Source organism: Aegilops tauschii, chromosome 3, assembly GCF_002575655.3.
Source record: "Aegilops tauschii subsp. strangulata cultivar AL8/78 chromosome 3, Aet v6.0, whole genome shotgun sequence".
In the NCBI taxonomy this organism is placed as follows: domain Eukaryota; kingdom Viridiplantae; phylum Streptophyta; class Magnoliopsida; order Poales; family Poaceae; genus Aegilops; species Aegilops tauschii.
Window position 1 is genome coordinate 182,935,250 of NC_053037.3, and position 12,219 is coordinate 182,947,468.

Sequence of the window (12,219 nt, forward strand, 5' to 3'; positions counted from 1 at the left end):
TTATGATGATTTTCCACTTCACTCTGAAATTCTTTGAACTTTTCGAATGTTTCAAACTTATGTTTCATTAAGTAGATATACCCATATCTGTTCAAATCATCTGTGAAGGTCAGAAAATAATGATACCCGCCATGAGCCTCAACACTCATCGGACCGCATACATCGGTATGTATTATTTTCAATAAGTCAGTGGCTCGCTCCATTGTTCCGGAGAACGGAGTCTTTAGTCATCTTGCCTAAGAGGCATGGTTCGCAAGCATCAAGTCATTCCAGAAGCCCATCAGCATGGAGTTTCTTCATGCGCTTTACACCAATATGACCTAAACGGCAGGGCCACTAGTATGTTGCACTATCATTATCAACTTAGCATCTTTTGGCATCAATATTATGAATATGTGTATCACTACGATCGAGATTCAATAAATCATTCACCTTGGGTGTATGACCATAGAAGGTTTTATTCATGTAAACAGAATAACAATTATTCTTTGACTTAAATGAATAACCGTACTGCAATAAACATGATCCAATCATATTATGATCAACGCAAACACCAAATAACATTTATTTTAGGTTCAACACTAATCCCGAAGGTAAAGGGAGTGTGCGATGGTGATCCTATCAACCTTGGAATCACTTCCAACACACATCGTCACCTCGCCCTCAACTAGTCTCTGTTCATTTTGTAACTCCTGTTTTAACTTACTAATCATAGCAACTGAACCAGTATCAAATACCCAGGGGCTACTATGAACACTAGTAAAGTACACATCAATAACATGTATATCATATATACTTTTGTTCACTTTTCCATCCTTCTTATCCGCCAAGTATTTGGGGCAGTTCCGCTTCCAGTGACCATTTCCTTTGCAGTAGAAGCACTCAGTTTCAGGCTTGGGTCTAGCTTTGGGCTTCTTCATGGGAGTGGCAACTTGCTTGCCATTCTTCTTGAAATTCCCTTTCTTTCCCTTGCCCTTTTACTTGAAACTAGTGGTCTTGTCAACCATCAACACTTGATGCTTTTCTTGATTTCTACCTTCGCCGATTTCAGCATCGCGAAGAGCTCGGGGAATCATTTTCATCATCCCTTGCATATTATAGTTCATCCCGAAGTTCCAGTAACTTGGTGATAGTGACTAGAGAACTCTGTCAATCACTATATTCTCTAGAAGATTAACTCCCACTTGATTCAAGCGATTGTAATACTCAGACATTCTAAGCACATGCTCACTGGTTGAGCTATTCTCCTCCATCTTGTAGGCAAAATACTTGCCAGAGGTCTCATACCTCTCGACTCGGGCATGAGTCTGAAATACCAATTTCAGCTCTTGGAACATCTCATATGCTCCTTGGTGTTCAAAATATTTTTGAAGTCCCGGTTCTAAGCCGTAAAGCATGGTGCACTAAAATATCAAGTAGTCATCATACCGAGCTTGCCAAACGTTCATAACGTCTGCATTTTCTCCTACAATAGGTCTATCACCTAGCGGTGCATCTAGGACATAATTCTTCTGTATAGCAATGAGGATAATCCTTAGATCACGGACCCAGTCCGCATCATTGCTACTATCATCTTTCAATTTATTTTTCTCTAGGAACATAAAAAATAAAACAGGGGAGCTATACGCGAGCTATTGATCTACAACATATATATGCAAAAAACTATCAGGACTAAGTTCATGATAAATTAAAGTTCAATTAATCATATTACTTAAGAACTCCCACTTAGATAGACATCCCTCTGGTCATCTAAATGATCACGTGATCCAAATCAAGTAAACCATGTCCGATCATCACGTGAGATGGAGTAGTTTTCAATGGTGAACATCACTATGTTGATCATATCTACTATATGATTCACGTTCGACCTTTCGGTCTTAGTGTTCCGAGGCCATATCTGCATATGCTAGGCTCGTCAAGTTTAACCCGAGTATTCTGCGTGTGCAAAATTGGCTTGCACCCGTTGTATGTGAACGTAGAGCTTATCACACCCGATCATCACGTGGTGTCTCGGCACGACGAACTGTAGCAATGGTGCATACTCAGGGAGAACACTTATACCTTGAAATTTAGTGAGAGATCATCTTATAATGCTACCGTCGTACTAAGCAAAATAAGATGCATAAAAGATAAACATCACATGCAATCAAAATAAGTGATATGATATGGCCATCATCATCTTGTGCCTTTGATCTCCATCTCCAAAGCACCGTCATGATCACCATCGTCACCGGCTTGACACCTTGATCTCCATCGTAGCATCGTTGTCGTCTCGCCAACTATTTCTTCCACGACTATCGCTACCGCTTAGTGATAAAGTAAAGCAATTACATGGGGATTGCATTTCATACAATAAAGCGACAACCATAAGGCTCCTGCCAGTTGCCGATAAATTTCACAAAACATGATCATCTCATACAACAATTTATATATCATCACGTCTTGACCATATCACATCACAACATGCCCTGCAAAAACAAGTTAGACGTCCTCTACTTTGTTGTTGCAAGTTTTACGTGGCTGCTACGGGCTTCTAGCAAGAACCGTTCTTACCTACGCATCAAAACCACAACGATTCTTCGTCAAGTGTGCCATTTTAACCTTGAACACGGACCGGGCGTAGTCAAACTCGATTCAACTAAAGTTGGAGAAACAAACACCTGCTAGCCACCTGTGTGCGAAGCACGTCGGTAGAACCAGTCTCATGAACGCGGTCATGTAATGTCAGTCCGGGCCGCTTCATCCAACAATACCGCCGAATCAAAGTAAGACATTGCTGGTAAGCAGTATGACTATTATCGCCCACAACTCATTGTGTTCTACTCGTGCATATAACATCTACGCATAGACCTGGCTCGGATGCCACTGTTGGGGAACATAGTATTTCGAAAAATTTCCTACGATCACGCAAGATCTATCTAGGAGAAGCATAGCAACGAGCAGGGAGAGAGTGTCCACATACCGTCGTAGACCGAAAGCGGAAGCGTTTAGTAATGCGGTTGATGTAGTCGAGCGTCTTCGCGATTCAACCGATCCAAGCACCGAACGTACGGCACCTCCGTGTTCAGCACATGTTCAGCACGATGACGTCCCTCGAGCCCTTGATCCAGTTGAGGACGAGGGAGAGTTCCGTCAGCACGACGGCGTGGCGACGGTGATGATGAAGTTACCGGCGCAGGCCTTCGCCTAAGCACTATGACGATATGACCGAGGTGTGTAGCTGTGGAGGGGGCACCGCACACGGCTAACAAAAGACTTGGTGTGCCTTTGGGGTGCCCCCTCCCATGTATATAAAGGAGTTGGGAAGAGGAGGCCGGCCCTAGAGGGGACGTGCCAAGGGGGGAGTCCTACTTGGACTCCCGGTCCAAGTAGGATTCGGCCCCCCTCCTTCCTTTCCACGGAGGGGGGAAAGGGGGAAGGAGAGGAGGGGAAGAGGGAAAAGGGGGCCACGCCCCCTCCCCTTCCTATTCGGACTCCACTTGGGGGGTGCCTCCCCCTTGTGGGTTGTCCCCTCTTCTCTCCCATGGCCCATAAGGCCCATGGTTTCCCCCAGGGGTTCCGGTAACCTCCTAGTACTCCGAAAAAATGCCCGAATCACTCGGAACCATTCCGATGTCCGAATGCAACCTTCCAATATATGAATTTTTACCTATCAACCATTTCGATACTCCTCGTCATGTCCGTGATCTCATCCGGGACTCTGAACAAACTTCGGTCATCAAATCAACTAACTCATAATACAAATCATCATCGAACGTTAAGCGTGCGGACCCTACGGGTTCGAGAACTATGTAGACATTGCCGAGACACATCTCCGGTCAATAACCAATAGCGAAACCTGGATGCTCATATTGGCTCCTGCATATTCTACGAAGATCTTTATCGGTCAAACCGCATAACAACATACGTCCTTCCCTTTGTCATCGGTATGTTACTTGCCCGAGATTCGATCGTTGGTATCATCATACCTAGTTCAATCTGAAACCGGCAAGTCTCTTTACTCGTTCCGTAATGCATCATCCCGCAACTAACTCATTTTCACATTGCTTGCAAGGCTTATAGTGATGTGCATTACCGAGAGGGCCTGATACGTCTCCAACGTATCTATAATTTTTGATTGTTCCATGCTATTATATTATCCATCTTGGATGTTTTATGGGCTTTACTATGCACTGTTATATTATTTTTGGGACTAACCTATTGACCCAGAGCCCAGTGCCAGTTCCTGTTTTTTCCCTTGTTTCAGTGTTTCGAAGAAAAGGAATATCAAACGGAGTCGAAACGGAATGAAACGTTCTGGAGAAGTTATTTTTGGAAAGAAAGCAACCCGGGAGACTTGGAGTGCACGTCAGGAAAGCAACGAGGGAGGCACGAGGCAGGGGGCGCGCCCACCCCCCTGGGCGCGCCCTCCACCCTCGTGGGCCCCTCGTGGCTCCCCTGACGTATTTCTTCCTCCTATATATACCAATATACCCTAAAACCATCGGGGAACAGAATAGATCGAGAGTTCCGCCGCCTCAAGCCTCTATAGCCACCAAAAAAAATCGGGGCCCTGTTCCGGCACCCTGCCGCAGGGGGGATCCCTCACCGGTGGCCATCCTCATCATCCCGGTGCTCTCCATGACGAGGAGGGAGTAGTTCACCCTCGGGGCTGAGGGTATGTACTAGTAGCTATGTGTTTGATCTCTCTCTCTCTCTCTCGTGTTCTTGAGGTGATACGATCTTGATGTATCGCGAGCTTTGCTATTGTAGTTGGATCTTATGATGTTTCTCCCCCTCTACCCTCTTGTAATGAATTGAGTTTTCCGTTTGAAGTGATCTTATCGGATTGAGTCTTTAAGGATTTGAGAACACTTGATGTATGTATTGCCGTGCTTATCTGTGGTGACAATGGGATATTCACGTGATCCACTTGATGTATGTTTTGGTGATCAACTTGCGGGTTCCGCCCATGAACTTATGCATAGGGGTTGGCACACATTTTCGTCTTGACTCTCCGGTAGAAACTTTGGGGCGCTCTTTGAAGTTCTTTGTGTTGGTTGAATAGATGAACCTGAGATTGTGTGATGCATATCGTATAATCATACCCACGGATACTTGAGGTGACATTGGAGTATCTAGGTGACATTAGGGTTTTGGTTGATTTGTGTCTTAAGGTGTTATTCTAATACGAACTCTATGATAGATCGAACGGAAAGAATAGCTTCGTGTTATTTTACTACGGACTCTTGAATAGATCGATCAGAAAGGATAACTTTGAGGTGGTTTCGTACCCTACCATAATCTCTTCGTTTGTTCTCCGCTATTAGTGACTTTGGAGTGACTCTTTGTTGCATGTTGAGGGATAGTTATATGATCCAATTATGTTATTATTGTTGAGAGAACTTGCACTAGTGAAAGTATGAACCCTAGGCCTTGTTTCAACGTATCGCAATACCGTTTACGCTCACTTTTATCATTAGTTACCTTGATGTTTTTATATTTTTAAATTACAAAAACCTATATCTACTATCTATATTGCACTTGTATCACCATCTCTTCGCCGAACTAGTGCACCTATACAATTTACCATTGTATTGGGTGTGTTGGGGACACAAGAGACTCTTTGTTATTTGGTTGCAGGGTTGTTTGAGAGAGACCATCTTCATCCTACGCCTCCCACGGATTGATAAACCTTAGGTCATCCACTTGAGGGAAATTTGCTACTGTTTTACAAACCTCTGCACTTGGAGGCCCAACAACGTCTACAAGGAGAAGGTTGCGTAGTAGACATCAAGCTCTTTTCTGGCGCCGTTGCCGGGGAGATGAGTGCTTGAAGGTATATCTTTAGATCTTGCAATCGAGTCTTTTAGTTTCTTGTTTTATCACTAGTTTAGTGTATAAAAGAAAACTACAAAAAAATGGAATTGAGTTTGCCTCATACGCTTCATCTTTTTAATATCTTTCGTGAGTATGATGGAAAGGAAAATTGTGCCAAAGTGTTAGAAGAAGAATTACATAGAATGCTTGGCATAAAATATTTGAATGATGAGCATGATTGCAATGTTATTAGTATGAATTCCTTGAATATCCATGATGCTAATGATATGCAAAGGCACAAGCTTGGGGAAGCTGTGTTTGATGAAGATGATATTTTTTGTCCCCCAAGCTTTGATGAGCAAATTTACTATGATGAAAGCATGCCTCCTATCTATGATGATTATTGTGATGACACGTATGCTATAAAGAATAATGATAAACATGAAACTTGTCATCTTGATCTTAATTTTCAATCACATGATAGTTATTTTGTTGAGTTTGCTCCCACTACTATTGATGAGAATAGATTTGCTTATGTGGAGAGTAATTAAAATTCTATGCTTATGCATCATGAAAAGAATGCTTTAGGTGCTGGTTATATTGTTGAATTAATTCATGATGCTACTGAAATTTTTTATGAGAGAGGATCATATGCTTCTACAAATTGCAATAATATCAAGTTTCCTCTCTATGTGCTTAAAATTTTGAAGTTATGCTTGTTTTGCCTTCCTATGCAAGTTGATTCTTGTTCCCATAAATTGTTTGCTCACAAAATCCCTATGCGTAGGAAGTGGGTTAGACTTAAATTTGCTAGTCATATTCTTCATGATGCTCTCTTTATGTTTCAATTCTTATCTTTTATGTGTGCATCATTGAAATCATCATGCCTAGCTAGGGGCGTTAAACGTTAGCGCTTGTTGGGAGGCAACCCAATTTTATTTTAGTTTCTTGCTTTTTTGTTCTGTTTAGTAATAAATAATCCATCTAGCTTCTTTTTAGATGTGGTTTTATGTTTTAGTTAGTGTTTGTGCCAAGTAGAACCTTTGGGAAGACTTGGGTGAAGTCTTTATGATCATGCTGTAAAAAGCAGAAACTTTAGCTCTCACGAGATTAGCTAAAACTTTTTACTGGAGAGTGATATTTAGTTGATTCTTTTTGCAGATGATTACTAGACAAATTCCTCAGGTCCAAAAATTTATTTTAGAATTTTTGGAGTTCCAGAAGTTTGCGTTAGTTACAGATTACTACAGACTGTTCTGTTTTTGACAGATTCTGTTTTTCGTGTGTTGTTTGCTTATTTTGATGAATCTATGGCTAGTAAAATAGTTTATAAACCATAGATAAATTGGAATACAGTAGGTTTAACACCAATATAAATAAATAATGAGTTCATTACAGTACCTTGAAGTGGTGTTTTGTTTTCTTTCGCTAACAGAGCTTACGAGTTTTCTGTTAAGTTTTGTGTTGTGAAGTTTTCAAGTTTTGGGTAAAGATTCGATGGACTACGGAATAAGGAGTGGCAAGAGCCTAAGCTTGGGGATGCCCAAGGAACCCCAAGGTAATATTCAAGGATAACCAAGAGCCTAAGCTTGGGGATGCCCCGGAAGGCATCCCCTCTTTCGTCTACTTCCATCGGTAACTTTACTTGGAGCTATATTTTTATTCACCACATGATATGTGTTTTTCTTGGAGCGTCATTTTATTTTCTTTTGTTTTGCTTGCTGTTTGAATAAAATACCAAGATCTGAAATTCTTAAATGTTAGAGAGTCTTCACATGGTTACATAATTATACAACTACTCATTGATCTTCACTCATATCTTTTGGAGTAGTTTGTTGTTAGCTCTAGTGCTTCACTTATATCTTTTAGAGCACGGTGGTGGATTTGTTTTATAGAAACTATTGATCTCTCATGCTTCACCTAGATTATTTTGAGAGTCTTAAATAGCATGGTAATTTTCTTAAATAATCCTAATGTGCTAGGTATTCAAGAATAGTAAAAACTTTCTTATGAGTGTGTTGAATACTAAGAGAAGTTTGATGCTTGATGATTGTTTTGAGATATGGAGGTAGTGATATTAGAGTCATGCTAGTTGAGTAGTTGTGAATTTGAGAAATACTTGTTCTAAAGTTTGTGATTCCCGTAGCATGCACGTATGGTGAACCGTTATGTGATGAAGTCGGAGCATGATTTATTTATTGATTGTCTTCCTTATGAGTGGCGGTCGGGGACGAGCGATGGTCTTTTCCTACCAATCTATCCCCCTAGGAGCATGCGCGTAGTACTTTGTTTCAATAACTAATAGATTTTTGCAATAAGTATATGAGTTCTTTATGACTAATGTTAAGTCCATGGATTATACGCACTCTCACCCTTCCACCATTGCTAGCCTCTCTAATACCGCACTTTTCGCCGGTATCATATACCCACCATATACCTTCCTCAGAACAGCCACCATACCTACCTATTATGGCATTCCCATAGCCATTCCGAGATATATTGCCATGCAACTTACCACCGTTCCGTTTATTATGACACGCTCCATCATTGTCATATTGCTTTGCATGATCATGTAGTTGACATTGTATTTGTGGCAAAGCCACCGTTCATAATTCTTTCATACATGTCACTCATGAGTCATTGCACATCCCGGTACACCGCCGGAGGCATTCATATAGAGTCATATTTTGTTCCAAGTATCGAGTTGTAATTCTTGAGTTGTAAGTAAATAAAAGTGTGATGATCATCATTATTAGAGCATTGTCCCAGTGAGGAAAGGATGATGGAGACTATGATTCCCCCACAAGTCGGGATGAGACTCCGGACGAAAAATTAAAAAAAAGGAGAAAGAAAAAAAGAGGCCATAAAAAAGGAGAAAAGGCCCAAATAAAAAATAAAAAATAAAAAAAATGAGAGAAAAAGAGAGAAGGGGCAATGCTACTATCCTTTTACCACACTTGTGCTTCAAAGTAGCACCATGATCTTCATGATAGAGAGTCTCCTATGTTGTCACTTTCATATACTAGTGGGAATCTTTCATTATAGAACTTGGCTTGCATATTCCAATGATGGGCTTCCTCAAAATGCCCTAGGTCTTCGTGAGCAAGCGAGTTGGATGCACACCCACTTAGTTTCTTTTGTTGAGCTTTCATACACTTATAGCTCTAGTGCATCCGTTTCATGGCAATCCCTACTCACTCACATTGATATCTATTGATGGGCATCTCCATAGCCCGTTGATACACCTAGTTGATGTGAGACTATCTTCTCCTTTTTGTCTTCTCCACAACCACCATTCTATTCCACCTATAGTGTTATGTCCATGGCTCACGCTCATGTATTGCGTGAAGATTGAAAAAGTTTGAGAACATCAAAAGTATGAAACAATTGCTTGGCTTGTCATCGGGGTTGTGCATGATTTAAATATTTTGTGTGATGAAGATACAGCATAGCCAGACTATATGATTTTGTAGGGATAACTTTCTTTGGCCATGTTATTTTGAGAAGACATGATTGCTTTGTTAGTATGCTTGAAGTATTATTGTTTTCATGTCAATATTAAACTTTTATCTTGAATCTTACAGAATTGAATATTCTTGCCACAATAAAGAAGATTACATTGATAAATATGTTAGGTAGCATTCCACATCAAAAATTCTCTTTTTATCATTTACCTACTCGAGGACGAGCAGGAATTAAGCTTGAGGATGCTGATACGTCTCCAACGTATCTATAATTTTTTATTGTTCCATGCTATTATATTATCCATCTTGGATGTTTATGGGCTTTACTATGCACTTTTATATTATTTTTGGGACTAACCTATTGACCCAGAGCCCAGTGCCAGTTCCTGTTTTTTCCCTTGTTTCAGTGTTTCGAAGAAAAGGAATATCAAACGGAGTCGAAACGGAATGAAACCTTCTGGAGTAGTTATTTTTGGAAAGAAAGCAACCCGGGAGACTTGGAGTGCACGTCAGGAAAGCAACGAGGGAGGCACGAGGCAGGGGGGCGCGCCCTCCACCCTCGTGGGCCCCTCGTGCCTCCCTTTACGTATTTCTTCCTCCTATATATACCAATATACCCTAAAACCATCGGGGAACAGAATAGATCGGGAGTTCCGCCGCCGCAAGCCTCTGTAGCCACCAAAAACCAATCCGGACCCTGTTCCAGCACCCTGCCGAAGGGGGGATCCCTCACCGGTGGCCATCCTCATCATCCCGGTGCTCTCCATGACGAGGAGGGAGTAGTTCACCCTCGGGGCTGAGGGTATGTACCAGTAGCTATGTGTTTGATCTCTCTCTCTCTCTCTCTCTCGTGTTCTTGAGGTGATACGATCTTGATGTATCGCGAGCTTTGCTATTGTAGTTGGATCTTATGATGTTTCTCCCCCTCTACCCTCTTGTAATGAATTGAGTTTTCCCTTTGAAGTGATCTTATCGGATTGAGTCTTTAAGGATTTGAGAACACTTGATGTATGTCTTGTCGTGCTTATCTGTGGTGACAATGGGATATTCACGTGATCCACTTGATGTATGTTTTGGTGATCAACTTGCGGGTTCTGCCCATGAACTTATGCATAGGGGTTGGCACACGTTTTCGTCTTGACTCTCCGGTAGAAACTTTGGGGCACTCTTTGAAGTTCTTTGTGTTGGTTGAATAGATGAATCTGAGATTGTGTGATGCATATCGTATAATCATACCCACGGATACTTGAGGTGACATTGGAGTATCTAGGTGACATTAGGGTTTTGGTTGATTTGTGTCTTAAGGTGTTATTCTAGTACGAACTCTATGATAGATCGAACGGAAAGAATAGCTTCGTGTTATTTTACTACGGACTCTTGAATAGATCGATCAGAAAGGATAACTTTGAGGTGGTTTTGTACCCTACCATAATCTCTTCGTTTGTTCTCCGCTATTAGTGACTTTGGAGTGACTCTTTGTTGCATGTTGAGGGATAGTTATATGATCCAATTATGTTATTATTGTTGAGAGAACTTGCACTAGTGAAAGTATGAACCCTAGGCCTTGTTTCAACGTATCGCAATACCGTTTACGCTCACTTTTATCATTAGTTACCTTGCTGTTTTTATATTTTTAAATTACAAAAACCTATATCTACTATCTATATTGCACTTGTATCACCATCTCTTCGCCGAACTAGTGCACCTATACAATTTACCATTGTATTGGGTGTGTTGGGGACACAAGAGACTCTTTGTTATTTGGTTGCAGGGTTGTTTGAGAGAGACCATCTTCATCCTACGCCTCCCACGGATTGATAAACCTTAGGTCATCCACTTGAGGGAAATTTGCTACTGTTCTACAAACCTCTGCACTTGGAGGCCCAACAACGTCTACAAGGAGAAGGTTGCATAGTAGACATCAGGGCCCAGAGATACCTCTCCGATTTACAGAGTGACAAATCCTAATCTTGATATATGACAACCCAACAAACACCTTCGGAGACACCTGTAGAGCATCTTTATAATCACCTAGTTACGTTGTGACCTTTGATAGCACACAAGGTGTTCCTCCGGTATTCGGGAGTTGCATAATCTCATAGTCAGAGGAACATGTATAAGTCATGTAGAAAGCAATAGCAATAAAACTAAACGATCATTATGCTAAGCTAACGGATGGGTCTTGTCCATCACATCATTCTCCTAATGATGTGATCCCGTTCATCAAATGACAAGACATGTCTATGGTTAGGAAACTTAACCACCGTTGATTAACGAGCTAGTCAAGTAGAGGCATACTTGGGACACTCTGTTTTGTCTATGTATTCACACATGTACTAAGTTTTCGGTTAGTACAATTCTAGCATAAATAATAAACATTTATCACGATAAAAGTTAATATAAATAGCAACTTTATTATTTCCTCTAGGGCATATTTCCTTCATGTAGTTGCTACTATAATCTTTCAACTTAGCTTTCTCTAGGAACATATCAAAAATAAAATAGGGGAGCTATGCGCGAGCTATTGATCTACAACATAGATATGCAAAAATTATCAGGACAAAGTTCATGATAAATTAAAGTTCAATTAATCATATTACTTAAGAACTCCCACTTAGATAGACATCCCTCTAGTAATCTAAATGATCACGTGATCCATATCAACTAAACCATGTCTGGTCATCACGTGAGATGGAGTACTTTTCAATGGTGAACATCACTATGTTGATCATATCTACTATATGATCTATGTTCGACCTTTTGGCCTCAGTGTTCCGAGGCCATATCTGCATATGATAGGCTCGTCAAGTTTAACCCGAGTATTCTGCATATGCAAAACTAGCTTGCACCCGTTGTATGTGAACGTAGAGCTCATCACACACAATCATCACGTGGTGTCTCAGCACGACGAACTATAGCAACGGTGCATACTCAGGCACTTATACCTTGAAATTTA